The sequence below is a fragment of the Muntiacus reevesi genome, chromosome 1 (assembly GCF_963930625.1).
Source record: "Muntiacus reevesi chromosome 1, mMunRee1.1, whole genome shotgun sequence".
Taxonomy (NCBI): domain Eukaryota; kingdom Metazoa; phylum Chordata; class Mammalia; order Artiodactyla; family Cervidae; genus Muntiacus; species Muntiacus reevesi.
In genome coordinates this window covers 18,190,768-18,207,682 of record NC_089249.1, presented here as the reverse complement: position 1 = coordinate 18,207,682, position 16,915 = coordinate 18,190,768, and the positions used below count along the sequence as shown (strand labels likewise).

Genomic DNA, 16,915 nt, shown 5'->3' with positions numbered 1-16,915 from the left:
ATTAGCAGTAAATGTCTTATGATCCATGGATATAAATAGGGCAGAGTTTAAGCTATCACATACTGGAAAGATCTGAGATTTCTGAGAATTAAAAACCTATTTAGGTAATGCCTTCCTTGGAATAAAAGCAGAGTACAGAAAATCCTTACATACATAGTATGATTCACCCACTCTACCCTGTTCAGTTTACTCTGACACTGTGTAAGACACTGGGATACAAGAATGAACAACACCTGACCCATTCCTTCTAGGAGCAGGTTTAGGTGAGAATAGGAAAAGAAAAGATGCATTCTAGAACCCAAGGTATGAGAGCATTTCAAGAAGGATGACCAGTCAGCAACATCAAAGGCATCCGAGAAGACTGTGAGAGTGACAGTGGAAACGTCCATTGGATTGAGCTGAGCTCATTCACTCTAGACAAGTTAGTTGATCCCTTCTCTGTCTTTTGGCTAAGACTAAGTGTAGTCTTTCTTCTTATCAGTTTAATATAAATGCTAGCTAAGAAGTTACGATGCGCTAGACCCTCTGTTGGATGCTAGAGCACAGTACTTTTTTAATCTTTTTTTTATTTTTTGGCCTTGCCACATGGCTTATGCGGTCTTAGTTTTCTAACCAGAGATCCAACCTGGGCACCCTACAGTGGAAGTGTGGAGTCCTCACCAGTGGACAGCCAGGGAATTCTTTAGAACACAGTATTGATAAGGCTCTTAGATTTCAAAGAACAGGCCAGTGGGAGAAGAGAGACATCGAAAAATAACAGTAAGTGTTTTGATGGAGTCTTTTGGTCTCCTTACAAAGTGTGCTTTCAATGGAAAGAGAGTCAGAGCAAGAACAAGACTGCTGCAGGATGGATAATGAGGGAAAGATAAAGAAAATAATAGTAATTGAAGAGAAAAATAAATCAGGGAGCAGCTTGAGGAGAAGGCTGAATTCTGGGAAATGTTTAGTTTGTTTTGTCTTGACTTTTATTTTGGTTTGAATTTTGTATGTATTTTACACAAACCTCAAGGTACACTTGAAGGTTACCAGAAGAAGCCAGTGGAAAAGAAGAGCTTGAAAGTCAAGAGTGGGGGAAAGCAAGAGCATTGTTTCCTAGAAGGGAACTGGATCCAAGACACACGACAAAGATTTATTTGGAAAGGAAAGAGGAGCACTTCTTTCTGTATGCAGGAAGGAAAGGAGTAAACTTGGGCAAGGGCTCATATTTTTTAACCAAATATCTGAACACAGAGCAATTTGGGTCACTTGAGATCAAAGAGAGGCAATCGAGGGAGATTTACTTTGGATTTAAATATATTGCCATTTCCAGGTACTTCTAAAGTTTACTGGAAACACACAAAACAGAATAATTGAAATGGGGAGCTTCCAGGAAAGCTCTGACTTGAGTTTGTTAGTTATTCTTTTTTAGAGATGAGTGTGAGGGAAGCTGAGAGACATCAGGGCAGCACATCTCCATTTTTCTTGGTGGGGTTGGAATAAGGTCATCTGCCGAGAGTAGCACTGAAGCCGGGGACTTTCAGAAGGCAATGAATTGGACCAACTGACATGAAGGTAGGAATGGGTGCCAACCAGAAGTCATCTCCCCAATTTTTTGGGTACAATTGAAAACGGGCTTATATAGTCTGGGATAGATGCTACAGATCATAGGTGCTTTAGACCACCTAAACCGTGCTGATTTATGGGAAGCCTAATTAGGAAAGTTAATCAGATGCAAAATTATCCCAGTCAGTTCCATGCATTCCCAAGCTCAAGCATTATGATTTGAGAACTGCCTGCTGTTTTGGACCCGGGACACTGCCAACTCTCCTCTACTATTGGAGATAATTGTATCCATGTCTCTATGTACAAATGTGCAGAGCACGTCACGCTTTTTCTGGGAGCCGCTTGTCTCTATGCTAGCTTGTTACCTTGAAAACAGTAGTATTTGTGGTTGTGCTTGGACAAACAATACAGCCAGACATGAAGGCTACCAAGCCTTTGATGGTGTGTGAGTGATATGTGTACCGTCCTGATTCCTAAAAGTACACATTCTCTATCCCCAAAATGTCAGCTCCAATACCTCATATTGAAATCTGCTTTCTTATTTGCTAGGAGCACAAATAGTTGAGGGAGATAGTTGACACTTTTGTATTTTTTCTTTCTTCACAGGAAAATTTTAAATGACTGTACTGAAAAAGACTTGCTGGCTACTTTATTCATAATCTTAATTAGTTTTTAAAAAAACAGCACAAGTTTTCAAGTCAGGTAGTTTAGACTAGAAAGTCAGCTCTGCATCTGGGGTCTGCTAAGTTCTCTGAGCCTCTTGTTTTCTTGTCTGTATTACTGGGCTAACTGTATGTACACAAATATGTGTATAGAGTATGTAGACAATAGAAAGATGATTGATAGAGAATGGTAGACAGATAAACAATGGATATGATGATGATGGTGATGAAGATAGATAAATAGATGATAGATAGCTAGATAATAGATAGTGAAGGAGAAAGAGAAGAATAAAAATGCATGTGTAATTTGAAGGATACTAGTTCAGAGCACAGGCCCTAGAGTTAAACTGCCTAAATTAAATCCAAGATGTTTCAGTTACTAGTTATGGTAACTTGGGAAAGTTCTGCTTCATCGGATGGTTATGGGGATTTAAACTCAATAATCCTCTAAAATCCCTGGCACATAGCCATATTAATAACCAATCATTATTGCATGCCTATTTCGAGTCAGCTTCCAAGCTAAGCAATTTATGCACAGTAACCTACTTAACTCTCCCAAGATCCCCAGGAGGAAAGTGTTGTCCCCATTTTCAGATGAGAGGATGAAGACTCCAGGCAGCGTGTACAGCCAGGATGTCTATGCATTGCCTGCCCCTATGGCTGCTGTCCAAGGACTAGATGGGGTTGAGCTGTCATGGAAATTAAGCAACTTGCCTGAGGTTATATGGGAAGCAAATGGTGAATCAATGACTTAAATTCTGGTACATATAATATCTAAACAAATTTGTGTTTTTAACCCCTAAATCCCTTCTACCATAAACACTGTTTATTTTGTCACCCAAATCAGGCTGGTTGAAAACTTAGTTTAGTGTTCAGAAAGGTAAAGAAGGTAGGGGATTTAAAAAAAAAAAAAAAAAAAAAACTGTTGAAAAAATTATCTTGACATGTCTCCTTTTCTTCACTGACCCTCTGTCTCGGGCATTGCACAAATTCTATTAGCAAGCTTACAAAGTCAGCTTACACAGGATTTAAATTTTTTTGCACTTAAGCTCTGGTTGCTCCCTACTCTCAACTAATTGGGTGTGGCCTATCCCTTGCAAATCCCTTCCTTATTTCCCAAGCAGTAACTATTGGCCCCTCTTGCCTCTCTGTCCTTCAGTGTTTGCTGAGGGAACAAAAGCCAATTTAAATCATAGCCCTAGGAAATCTCCATTAGGATGTCTGTACCTGTTCTCTTTCTCTTTACTCTGACAAATTCCATGCCCAAAGGCCCAAGTCTTGGCAAGATCAGAGTGGAGACACTCATCAATGTTTAGATAATCTGGCTAGGAACAGATACTGAAGGTGCCAGCATGCAGGTTCCAGCTCACTCAGGAATTGTCAGCATCTCACCCTAACTTGCTCTTCCAACAGTGACTTCAGCCCACTTTCTTCCTCCTTAGAGTCCTCTCCAGATGACAAATGTATGTCCACCAAAGGATTTAAAGTAGGGGAATAAAATAGCCAGATTTGCATTTCAGAGAAAATCATCTGACAGAAGAATGGATTGAAGTGGAGTCAAGATTAGAAAAAAGAAAATAAATCAGAAACCTGTTGCAACTTGTCCAGAAGTCAGATGGAGAAGTGAAGATGGAAGGACAGATATGACGGAAGAGACACTGGAGGAATTTCTTTATGTGACTTCCCCCAATTCTCCCATTCTGCTCCAACCTCAAACTAGAATTTGCCTCTTTCTTCTCAGAATGCCATTTTTATTGATAATTCTCTTACAGTCTTGACAATTTTCACCATTCATTATAGGCTTACCTACTCAACTAGATTGTTGCCTTTGGTGACTAGAACTTTGATTTATTTCCCCTCATTGACTGGAGTCACAGTTAGCCATTAATAAATGAATTCACAAAATGGATTAATCCTTACAAGTTAGAAAAGAAGTATTCTAGCAAAATCAACAAAGGGTAAACCCGGAAAGGGAGCCGTAGCAGTTACCTGCTGCTATACAACAAACCATTCTGGAAACATCCTGACTTAAAACCACATCATGATTTACTGCTCACAGATTTACAGGGGAGGTGGGTGGTTCTGCTGATCTGAGCCGGGCCTTACCTCTTTCACGTGTCTGTGGTCATCTGGCAAGTCGCTGAGGACTGACCAAGAGAGGACAACTGTCAGCTGGGCAATGAGGACTCCCGGACCACGTGTCCTCATCTAGCATGCTGGTCTGGTTTGGTTCTCGTGGTAACAAGGCAAGTTTCCAAGAGTGTAAACAGAAGCATGGGAGGCCACTTGAGGTCTGAGCTCAAAAGTGGAACAATATCATTTCTGCTGTATCCAGTTAGCCAAGGCAAGTTGTACAACCAGTCCAAATTCAGGAGGTAAGGGAAGAGAAACGGGAGGAGCTGACAAGTCACACTGTTAAGGACACAGAATAGGGAGGGGTAGAAAACTGGGGGCATTTCTGCAATGAATCTACCATGAGAAATTTCCACACACAGCTTTGGCTGAAGCAAAATCAACCCTTACCACCAGTGACCAAGAGAGAGATTTGTTTGATGATCACAGATGATGATAATGACGATGCTGATGATAATGAAGATGCTGATAATGATGATGATTATAAACATCACACATCACAAAGGTTCTCCTCCATAAATATCTTAGGTAAATGCTGCTGTGATCTCCATTTTACAGATAAGGAAACGTAGTTTTCAAACAAGGAAGTGCCTTACTCAAAATTTTCTATCAACTAAGATGATAACAAAACTAGCAACAAACACACAGAATCACCTTATGGAGTGCTGGACAGTTGACTTGGGATCCAACTGCAGGGAAAATTTAACACAGGCTACCCTGCTTGGTTTGGAACTACAGAAGATTTTTCATTGAGGTCTCCTCTTCCTATTGCATCTTCTTTGTCTTCTCACCCCTCTTGACCATTCCTATTCCTGTTAAGTCTATTTTTCAGATCTAGTTCATAATGTTTTATAATAAAAGACTTTTTTCACTGCTTTATAGAGACATGGAGAGGATTAACACTTCATTTAATATTTGCAAATGCCTTAAGCACCTTGGAATTAAACGTGTCATGTGCAAATAAATAAATAAAGGCTTTAGAGTAGAGACATAGGTTTTCCTGAATTATATGCTCAAAGCATCTAAATGCATGCATGCACACAGTTGAAAAATCCTTAGACAGGGACCAGGTGACCCTAAAATTTGCTTTTTTCATGAGGTCTTAGAAGGAAGAGATGTAAGACAAGATTCCATCATCCACCATATTTTCTATCTGTATATGGAAGAGATAAAAATAAATTAAAAATTCTTTCCTTAATGTTTTATAATGCAAGTACACACACATACACACATCTTTCATATCTTTTTCTATTCCCTTCTTTCTCTATTCCATCTCTCCAAAACTCCTTTACTTCTCCAGGATCCAATCATCTGGTGGGTGACTGAACAAAGAGGGGGAATTGGAGGGTGTGCTTTAAAGTAGACCTAGAAAGAAGTTTGAAGCTTACATAAAGACAATGCCTAGTTTATTAGCATGCTTTTATAGCAATAACCAGTTTATTGATAAACTCTCTGGCTACTGCAGTTAAGGTTTTCACCCATGTTATCCAATCCTAGCTTCATGACTCAGCTAAGTATTACCCTGAGAACTCAGCATGCACAGAAGCCTGTGATTGGAGAGAACCTCTGGAACTAGTTATTTAGCTGAAACTACACGTGAACTTAATATGTCTTTGTGGGTTTCCCTAAAATCACTTAAAACATCTTCTAAACAACTGATGTATGGATGGAGTTTTAGAGCAAAATCTATGGTTGTCAAGTATGTGGCATGCATGCTAAGTCACTTCAGTTGTGTACGACACTTTGCAACCCCGTAGACAGTAACTCACCAGGCTCCTCTGTCCATGGGGCTTCTCCAGGCAAGAATACTGGAGTAGGTTGCCATGCCCTCCTCTAGGGAATCTTCCCCACCCAGGGATCAAACCTGCATCTCTTTATATCTACTTGCAATAGCAGGTGTGTTCTTTACCACTAGCACTACCTGGGAAACCCTAAACCATGACACCACTTCCTAACTTCCTAAACCCTATAAATTCTTAGAGAAACATGGGAAACAGATGGAAAAGCAATCTTTATTTCCTCATCCAGAGCAGAAGTGGCCTAAAACACATGTGGGAGGCTTCCAGCCCAGGACTCTAGTCTGGTTTCTGAGGGATCCAGATGTAAGGAAAGAAGAGCCCCCCAAAAGGAAGCAGTTGGGTTATGGGAGAGACAAAACAGCAGTTTGCCATGAGAAAGCAGGTCTTGCATGAAACTCTTTGTTTCTTCCACAGAAAAGTCCACTCCATCTTCATAGACAATTGGCAACTTTATAAGAGCTCCTCCTTCCAAGTGGGGAGGTGAGGTTTGAATTGGGGAGACACCTGGAAAGACTCTAAAGGGCAGAGTTTGTCCAAGTGTGGTTGTTCTACCACCTGCATTGGAGCCTCCCAAGATGCCTGTTAACATTTCCATCTCTGTTGCATCACCCCATGCACATGTGCTAATCAAACTCAGAAACTGGAGTTTAGGAAAATGCATTCCAATGGGCAAAAGTGATTCTTAGTCTTGATGAAATGAATCAGACTCACTTAGGAAGGTTACTTAAAATGTACATGTCCAGGACTTCCCTTTCTATCCAATAGTTAAGACAGTGCTCTTCCAATGCAGGGGCATGAGTTCAATCTCTGGTCAGGGAACTAAGACCCCACCTGATGCACTGCATAGTCAAAAAATAAAAATAAAATGTACATGCCTGGACCTCATAAGAGGAGATACTGACTCGGTAGATGCAGGGGAGGGACCTAAAATCTACAGTTTGATGAAGATTTACAGGTGATTTTGATGCTAGTTCAAGTTAGACTTTGCAAAAAGCACAGATTTTCTTTTTTTTTTTTTCCTCACAGGATAAGCTTTTTTTAATTTCTTTGCCAGAAAATCTAGGAATTTTCATCAAACACTGCTAACCACATATTGGAGACTTAATATGAGCAGGCACTGTGATGAGCTTTTTAGCGTGGATTACTTCTTTTAACCCTCAAAGCAAACCCATGAGGTAGAAATGTCTATAGCAGGGACAGAATCTATTATTATTCCCATTTTATAAATGAGGAAATTGAGGCTTGGAGAAGTAGTCATTTCTGTGAGGCCAAAAATCTAAAGAGGCAAAGCCAGAATTTACACCCAAGCAGTTTGATACTAGGACCTACACCCTTAATTGTTAAGCCTATTGCCTTCCAAAGATGTTCAGACTAAAAAGATCAAAAAAATTAATTTAAAAACCTGGCCAACTGAGCAAAAGTTGTGTTGTTGGTTTTTTTTTTTTTTAATCTTAAACATTTCTCCAAAATGTCAAATTCCATTTTTCTGGATTTTCCTCATGTAGAAGTTTGAACTAGTTAAAATGGATGTATATGGGTGGAAAGCAATCAGAATAATTGCTTTGAGTAGAGCAAAGTAAGCAATAAATTAACTTGAACAAGACCTTTCTGAGGTGGCCTTCTATTTTGTTCCTATTCTCTGGCCTGGCATTGTCGCTCATTAATTGGTGATTTGTTCTCTAGTCGGGCTGCCTTTTTCCGACACTGCGTAATGTATTATGAGATAATCTACTTTCTGTGACTTCACACAGTTTCCATGGCAACGGTCCATGCCATTTCCGTGCAGAATGGCTGCTTCATTTTTTCCCAATGTGTTGCAGGAATGTAAACATCTTCGATAAAAATGTCCACCAAAGTGACAGTCCAAGCAAAGGATGAGATCTATATAATTACAAAAGGGAAACAATCTATACCCCAACTTCTTTCCCCAAATTGAAAAAGGAGGGGAAGGATCTTGTTACTGTTGTGTTTTATTTTAAGATTTTTTGTTTCGGGGTGGCAGGGGGGGCTGAAATCCAGAAAAGTTTTGCTTAACAAGACTAAATTGTAGAGACACAACATTTCCATGAAAAGATCTTGTTCATTAAAGCTTTAGTTCATTGAAGTTGAGATGGCAGAATTTCTAGAAGGAACATATCCATCAGCCCAACCACCCCAGATGCAAGGCAAGTGCTCACCAGGAGCATTGCCTCAGGTGATCTAGACATCTGGACATTCGAAACCAATAATTCAAGATTTTCCTGGTCAATAGATAGAGTTCTTTATTTTTAGTTCTTGCTAGCTAGCTACTTGTATCCTCAGAGTGAGTTCCTGAGAAAATCTTTCCAATCAAAACTCTAAGATACTATCCCAATGTGAAGGAAATCAGAGTCTAGGTTTTTTTAAGCTTTGTGTGTGTTAGTTGCTCATTCGTGTCCGACTCTTTGCAAAACCCCATAGACTGTAGCCCTCCAGGCTCCTCTGTCCATGGAATTCTTCAGGCAAGAATACTGGAATGGGTAGCCATTCCCTCCTCCAGAGGAACCTGCGACACAGGGATTGAACCCAGGTCTCCTGCATTACAGGCAGACTCTACCATCTGAGCTCCCAGAGAAGCCCATTTTTAAAGCTTTATTAAGGTGTAATTCATACACAAAAATCTGCACATATTTAATGTATACAATGTAATGAGTTTGGACATCGCATTTGGATCTTGAGATCCAAGAGCATCTGCTCCTTTTCTCTATCTTCTTTGCTCTTTCCTCTTTGCACATGCTGTTCCTTCTGCCTTGCCCGCTCATCTCAACTTTTAGGTCAATTCACTTCACTGTCTTTTGGAACTAAGTTCAAGTGTCACCCACTCTGGGAAGCTAGAGCAGGCAGAATTCTAAGATCATCCCCAAGACTCCCATCCCCTTTATACACATCTTGTGTAATCTCTCCTTGAATGTGGGTGGCATGTATGAATATGATGGAATTTATCTCCTGGCATTACAGTAATCAAGAAATTTATCAACAGTGGGCCTGACTTAATCAGGTATCAAAAGAAATTAATTTGGGGCTATTTATTTCAACTTGGACATATGAAGAGCTTAAAAATTATCACTCCTATCCTCATACCAACAAAAAATTGAACAATCTGAAAAATCAATAAATTTTTTGGACCCTTGAGATAACTGAAGATGAAGAAGTCTTGTCCAGAGAGAAGTAGCTGAAATCATCTTATCTGGAGCAGAAACATCTGGGGTCATAAACTGATAGGAAAAATCAAAGGGCAATTTTGACAAACACCTGGGGGCTCAGCAGGCTTAGGAAGACTCCTACACTTATGAACTTTACCTCCAGGAATTCTACTAGGTTTACATGGTGAAGGTTCAAGAAATATGCTTTCCTGGCTAAGCAGCATGAGGGGACGAGTAATCACTTGGAAATATACTGGTGCTTTCTCCATCACAAAGGGCTAGTCTACAGAAGAACTTTGCCAGAGCCATCCAGCTTGAGGGAAGCAAATTCTTCCACTCTAACCCCCTTCAATATTTCTATCTCACCAAAGGAGAGGAAAGAGACAGTCAACATGGGTAAGGGATTCAAGGAAATAGATAGGAAACACTGTAGCCAGAGAAAAGAGGATAACACAGGAAACAAACAAACAAAAAACTCTGTCCCTGGAGAAATATTTGTGAGGATCACAGCCTCAAAACACAAGCACAACAAAAGACTGAGATTTAATGATAAGGTTATAGAATGTTCCTCCTCCTTCTTACCTTACCACTGCATCAACAGGATTGTAATAAAAATAACTTAGCAGGTCACAGTTAAAAGAGCTGCAAGATGCAGGCTCTGAGAAGGAGCACTTAAGGAAGATTCAAGTCAAGAAGAGAGACACAGATAAGGACACTAATGAATCTGAAGCCACTGGCACCCATAGCTAAGTAAACGTCAAACAGAGTCCCACTTCTCCCCAGATTAACATAAACCCTTACACTAAAGGTCTATACCCTGGGGAGCTGGCCCCTATTGCCTAACACAACACATCTGGCTTTCAATAATAATTATAAAGTAGGTCAAAAGGCAAGAGAAAAAAAAATCTAAGGAGACAAAGCAATCATCAGAACTAGACTCAGATATGACACAAATGTCAGGATTATCTGTCAAAGAATTTTAAATAACTATGATTAATATATTAAGGGATCTAATGGAAAAAGGAGACAACATTAAAAAAATACAAGACTAATGAAAACAGGTAGAAACTCCGAGAAACAATCAAATGATGCTAAAAATCAAACACAGAAATAGAAATCAAAAATTTCTTCCAAGGGTTCACCAGTGGACTCAGCACAGGCAAGGAAAGAATCAGTGAGCTTGAAAACAATTAAAAGAAACATCTCAAAATAAAATGCACACAAAGATAAAAAAAAAAAGAAAAAAATAGAACATCCAAGAATTGTGGGGCAACATCAAAAGGTGTAACATACACAGACAGAAAAACTGTAAGAAGAGAGAGTGAAACAAAAGAAATATTTGAAGCAATAATAGTTGAGAACTTTTCAAAATGAATAACACCACCAAGCCACAGGTCCAGAGAAAACCAGTGAGGATAAAAGAAAACAAAAACATTAAGGCATTCATAGTCAAACCTCAAAAAGACAAAGAAAAAATCTTAAAAGAAGCCAAAAGAAAAATGCACCTTACCTATAGAAGAACAACAATGAATCACAAGGCACGTTGCTTCAGAAACCATACAAGAGAAAAGATAGTGTAGTGAAATCTTTAAATGTTGAAAGAAAAAAACACTATCAGCCTAGAAATTTATATCCTGCAAAATTATTCTTCAAAAGTGAAGAAGAAATAAAGACTTCTTGCACAAAATTGGAGGAATTTCATTGCCCAAAAGACCTGCCCTACAATAAATGCTAAAAGAAGCTGTTTAGGCAAAAGGAAAATTATCTGGATAAGAAACTTGGATGTGCATTTTAAAAATGAAGAATATTGGAGGAGGAACTAATGAAGGTAAAATAAAATCTCTTACTTTCCTAATTTTTAATCAATTTAAAATATAACATTTTAAAGCAATAATGGTAACAAAGTATTGCATAGTTATATCATATGGATAGTTGAAATAAATAACAGTAATATCACAATGGATAAGAATGAGAAATTGGGTCTACTCGTCTGTGGGGTTGCACAGAGTCGGACACGACTGAAGTGACTTAGCAGCATTACAAGATACCTGCGGGACCTGTGAAGTGATGTAGTATTATTTGAAACCAGACTTCGATTATATGTGAAGGTGTGTTGCAGATAATACATGGAATGTGATATGCTGAATGGGAACCCAGACAAAAGAGGATATTAGAAAAAACATGAGGAAATTTGAATAAAATAAGGATTTCAGTTCATGATAACATATCAGTATTGGTTCATCAATGATGCTAAAGGTAAGACGTTAATGACAGGAGAAAATAGGTGTGGGATAGGTGGGGAATTATCTGTTATTTTGTGACTTTTTCATAAATCTGAATCTGTTCTAAAGGGAAAGGGAAAAGAAAGTGAAGCTCAGAGACATGATCCTGCCAGTGCCAAGGAAGAAAGCAAACGCAGCTGCCTCTGGAGGAAGGGCATTATGTAATACTGAGGGACTCGGTCCCACAACCACAAGTAACTGAATTCTGCCAAAATCCAAAAGGAGCTTGAGAGAGGACCCCAGGCTCCAGCTGAGAACCACAGTATGGTCAAGACTTGATCGCAGCCTGATGGAACCTGAGCAGAGGTTTCATCTGGGCTATGCCTGAATTCCTGATCCACAAAACTGTGAGATAATAAATTTATGTTTTTTTAAGGTGCTATATGTGTATCCATTTGTTATGCATCAAAAAAAAAAAAAAAAGCACAATTCTTCCCTGACTATTCTAACCCAGATACATGTGTTTCCCCTGGTGGTGCCCATCCCCTTTACCCATTCATCCAACCTACACATATGAAGACCTACTACCTGCTACACACCATGGTAGACAATGAGTGCATTCATTCATGCTCAGTTGTGTATGACTCTTTGTGACTCCATGGACTATAGCCCACCAGGCTCCTCTGTCCATAAAATTTTTCAGGCAAGAATACTTTACTGGGTTGCCATTTCCTTTGATAAACAATGAGAAGAGAATGGTAAATGAAATATACTCCTTACCTTCTTGAAGCCTTGAGTGTGGTGAAAAGCACAAACAAACACCATGTAGATGCTTAATTTATAAACTCTGGTATGTCCAAAACAAGGAAAAAACAGGATTTCACAAGGAGAAGAAATGTTTAAATACTGGAGAATCTGAACAATCTTCTTTGAGGAAATTGGAATTAAAGCTAAGGCCAAAAAGATACATGTGAATTGACTAGACACCAAATGAGAGGAGAGAAGATATTATTTGCTAAGGCCCTGAGAAAGGAAGGAACTGGAAGGTTTTGAGGAGCTGGAAACCACCACATGATAGAAAATCAAATAAAGAGAAAACCTTGAAAAGAGTCAGAGAAAACAGCCAGCGTGGCTGTTGTGAGTGATCAAGGGGAGAGACACAGGATGTTATGCAGAGGGGTAGAGAGAGGCTGACTGTGTAAGGTCTCATAGGCCAGAGTACAGATGCTAGGAGTTTATGTTAAGGACTCTAGGAAGCCCTTGAAGGGTTTAAGCAGGATGGTGCTCAGATTTGCTATGTTAGAAAGTTCAATCTGGCTGATGGAAAACAGATCCTCTGGGGGCAAGAATGGGCTTGAATAGAGCAGTGAGGAGAGGATTCCAAAAGCCCAGGTAGGAGATCAGTCAGGGAAGAATGGTCGCCATAGATATGAAAAGAAGACCTGAGAGCGACTCAGATGCTGGAGTAACTGGACTTGAAGTGAGTTGATGAGAGCATGAAAGAAACATCTATGCCAAGAAGGACCCTGAGGTCTTCCACATCCTGGAGGAAAGCATCAAATGAGGCTAAGGTGAGGAAGGCTGGGATACACATATAGCACCTGTTCTCTTTCAGGACTACACCTTTCTATTACTATTTCCTCTGCCTCAAACACTCTTCTCAGCCAGTTCAGAACCCAGTTCAATGCCACCTCTTCTGAGAAGCAACCCTTGACCACTCATTCTTCTTGTTCTTGCACTTCCTCTTGTCCCTGAGCATTTGGGCACCACTCTTACAGAACAGATTGTTCTATGACATGTCTGTATACTCCCTTGCCCCACAAAAAAGCAGAAAAAAAAAATGTACTTCAAAACTCTCTATTTCCAACTGGAATGTATTTGGCACACAACAAAGGTTTACTGCATGAGCAAATAGAGTAAAAACGTAAGAATGATTCAACATAGGGAGCTACTGTTCCTCAGTGCACAGCCCAAATGTGAGGAATAAAGTCCTCTGACACGTGGAAGGAAATACCTTTAAAGACAAGCAGTGAAGTTCATGCACTCTACCCCAAGGCAAGACACCTCGACAGAACTGAGAGGCAGTTCACAATTTTAAGAAATACAACTTCTCAAGTCTCTTCATCCAGAACAGGTTAGTTGAAATTTACGGAGGTTGCCACCCTGACAATGAGCGCAGAGCAGGAAAATAAAATGCACTTGATGTTGAAACCGGGGCATCTTGCAGCAAAAAAGCAGCCTGTGGGTGTCTAATCTCCAGCCCGTAGCCACATACTGATTGCAGATTTTAAAACAAGGTAATTATAATAATGAGCATTTACATCGCACTGTCCACAAACAAGATTAATTCAATCTTCTTAACAAATGTATGAGAAATTAAAAAGTCTGTTTCAAGAAATGATCCATCTAAAATTCTGGAGGAGGCTTTTCTTGGCCATCCAGTGGTTAAGACTTGGTGCTTCCACTGCAAGTGGCTCAGACGCTATTTCTGGTCAAGAAATTAAGATCCCACAAGCTGCGGGACACAGCCAAAAACTAAAACAAAAAGCAAAATAAAAAATATAAATCACCAAAAAATAAATAAAAGAAAATTCTGGAGGTAAGAGGGGGTGGAGTGGCACAGAATACAGAGAAAGAGGACTATGAGATGAAAGATGAATTCCCCAGGGCATCCATGGGTGTTGGTGATGGTCTGGGTGGTAGTATTAAGGTGTTTACTTATGAGCTTTTACTTTAGAATTATATTCAATGTTTTTATTTGCATGTAGGAATTTTAAGATATAGCTTGCTTGCCCAGGGTCACAAAATTAGTCCATGGCAGAGCTGGTTGAAACTTCAATTCAGACTTTGCAATTCTAAATCCAGTGCCAGCCCCAGTACTCTTTGGTGACCTTGTTGCATAGCAGGTGTCACCATGTGCTACGTCATGGTACATCCCAACCAGTGTCTATACGTGACAGGGGTATCCAGGGAGATGTGAGCATCTTCTTTGGTTAATACCATGAAGTTTGATAATAATGATGCCCTTGTTATGGTTACTCTTGTGGTTTTTTCACTGCATGGGTATACATTGCTTCACTCTATAACTCAGTTTATATATAGAAAATCACTCAGTCACATCACAATTGCCCTTCAGGACAAGTCATATCGCTCCCATTAAACAGAAAAGGAGATTCGGGCTAAGTAACTCAAAGACCACGTGGAGTTGAATTCCTTTCTTCCTGATTCCAAAATGGCATTCTAGCCCTAGTCTCTTCTGGCAGTGTAGGTCTCTACTCAACCTGTTCATCATGCTTCTCAGCAGTAACAGATTGTGCACACAAGACTGCTCAGATACTCACTTGGCCACTTACACAGGGAACAATCACAGAATGGCTGTCAAGACTTCGCTTCAGCCAGAGTTTCCCATTAGCTGAACTCATCGTTGTGGAGTTCAGGTACGATGCTGAGCATGTGGCTCAGATCTTGGGTCTAAGCATCCCTCCGCCTTCTGACACTGAGGGCGAACATGCTCAAACAGGCATGCAGCAAGACAAACAGACAGAAAGACAGAGAGAACTCCTGACTCCAAGATCCTCTGACTCCTCAAGAGGGCCCTGAGCCCAACTACCCAGAGAGCCACTGGATAAAAGGGAGGGGGTGTTGAGGTTCATGCCTTTATAGTCACAGTGACCTGGAAACCAGGTAATTTGATGAATAATTTGATATAATTTTCCTTCCTTATAGTGGTTCAGTGCCTGAAATGTGCACTGGGAGTAGACAGAGTATTTTCTCCAGACCCAGATGATGCTTTCCATATTGCTTCCAATACCAACCTTAATGAGCCTAGGCACTGCACTGGCTTTCCTGTCTTCTGAAGCACATCAACCTGGTCTCTACATGCAATGGTTCTCAGAGTTCAAGATCCAGCTCTAAGTCATAAGTAAAAGTGAGGAACCCATTCTCCCTTTCTTTGTTGCACGCTGCATGGGTTGGTTTCCTTCTAGAATCAAAGGAGACAGTCTCACGTGAGCATCACACTTAATGCTCTCCCAGCTGGATGCCCATGACCGCCCTGCAGATACCCTTTGTGTTGACACATTATTAACTTGAAAAGCTTAGGGTTATTTGCATCATTGGAGATGCTATTGTGAAGAGCAATTGGGAAAGTACTTAAAATCTAAGACCTCACAAATCCTGCTCTTTTAGAGTCTCCCTCAAAAGAAGGGCTACAGTCATTAGATTCTAAACATTTAGCTGGTTTCTGGTCTATTCTAGTCTATCTACAGAATAGACCAGAAGCCAGCCATATTCCATGAGTAATTTTTTCCCAATATGTACACTTCCACATAGAATAAATGTCTATTTTGTTTTCATATTTGAATGATAGTTTCACCAAGTATGGAATTCTATATTGACAGATTTGAGTTTGGGTGGGTATATTAATCTACTTGGGATCCCTTTTTAAAAAATCATAGGCTGAGAGACTTAAACAAAAGAAATTTATTTTCCCACTATTGTGGAGGCTAGAAGTTCCAGATCAAGGTCTAGTAAGGTCAGATTCTGATGAGGGCTCTCTTCTTGGTTTGCACCAAGGCTCCCTTCTTGTTGCACCAACACACTTCTTGCTGTGTTCTCACAAAGGGGAGAGAGAGAGAGAATCTAGTGTCTTTTCTTATAAGGACACTAATCCTATTGGATCAGAACCCCACCCTTATGACACATTTAATCTTAGCTTCTTCCTTACTCAAAATACTGCCATACTAAGGGTTAGGGCTTCAACATACAGATTTGGGGGCTGAGGGGAGACACATTCATTCAGTCCATAACAATGGGGATTTTAATTTTAGTTTATTGTCTTCTAGTTTGCTCTATTTCTGTCTTGAAGTCTATAGTCATTCTTGTCTTGACTCCCCGGTGCATCCTATGTCCTTTTTCCTGGCTGGTTCAGGTTTGTTGAGTTTCTTAGACCTGTGAATGTATAGTGTTCAGCAAATTGGAAAGTTTTCAATTATTTCTTCAAATATCTTCTCTGTCCCTGCTCCTGCCTACCTGGAACTCCAATTACACCCATATTATATCACTTGATATTATCTTACAATGTCAAAAGTGACATGTCACCAAAACTTTTTTCATTTCTTCTCTTATTTAAAAATTTGTTTTGATTCAGTTTAAACGATTAGATTATTTCTATTGCTACATCTTCAACTTCATTTGATTTTTGAAGTCCCTAGTCATCCAGCGAATTTTTCATTTCAGACGTTACATTTTTCATTTCCAGAAGTTTCATTTGGTTCATTTTTTTATATCTTACTCTCCTTAATATGTTCATATTTTCTTTTAAATCCTGGTATCTTCCCAAGTGACACGAGTGGTAAAGAATCTGCCTGCCTGTCTGTAGGAGACTCAGCAGACAA

At 39.8% G+C, this 16,915-nt stretch overlaps 1 pseudogene; it reads left to right on the top strand.

Annotated features, from left to right (window-relative positions):
* Positions 1-429: 429 nt before the first annotated feature.
* On the top strand, positions 430-638 carry LOC136156546 (U2 spliceosomal RNA; annotated as a pseudogene).
* The last annotated feature ends 16,277 nt before the right edge of the window (positions 639-16,915 follow it).